Source organism: Physeter macrocephalus, unplaced genomic scaffold (assembly GCF_002837175.3).
Source record: "Physeter macrocephalus isolate SW-GA unplaced genomic scaffold, ASM283717v5 random_247, whole genome shotgun sequence".
NCBI classification, from domain to species: Eukaryota; Metazoa; Chordata; class Mammalia; order Artiodactyla; family Physeteridae; genus Physeter; species Physeter macrocephalus.
This window is the reverse complement of record NW_021145533.1, coordinates 1-732: the sequence shown is the minus strand read 5'-3', so window position 1 is coordinate 732 and position 732 is coordinate 1.

Genomic DNA, 732 nt, shown 5'->3' with positions numbered 1-732 from the left:
ATATGAAATACGTATTAAAACTGGGAACCAGCAGGGTACCTACAGATCATAAAGCAAAGCGGCAACAGAATTCATCAGGGATGAGACTCCCAAACGATCCGGCAATTAAGTCTAACATCTAGGTTGTGCTAGCTTTCTACATATGGAATAAGTTCGGCAGGTTTCATAAATATTAAAATAGAAGGGTACAGAAATGCTAAAGTTTCTAGACTCAAAAGAAGACTCAGGGAATTCCCTGGCGGTGCAGGGGTTAGGACTCCACACTCTCACTGCTGAGGGCCCGGGTTCGACCCCTGGTTGGGGAACTAAGATCCCACAAGCCTTGGGGCGTGGCTCAAAAAAAAAAAAGAAGATTCACAGTCTTATTATATGCTCATCTTCCCACCTAATGAGAAATGAGATACTTCAACATAAAACTGGACATAAGTGTAAGAATTTTAGGAAGAATGCCTCATTTTCAGACGAGCCTCATGATAATGAAGATTCATCTGTGCAAACATGCCTTGGGCACTTCCTATGCAACAAGCACTGTTGTGGGCCCTGGATGCACAGCCGGGAGATGACCAGAAACTCCGCCCCCAGAGCTTAAGTTCTAGCAAGGAGACCAGCCAACCACTGTCTCTCCTCAGTTTCCGAATTCATACCATGAAGCTACAGTGTCTCCCTACTATAAGGCTACACTTTCTAATTTTTTAAACAACTCAGTTTAGTTCAATCTGCAGCAGGCTAGCC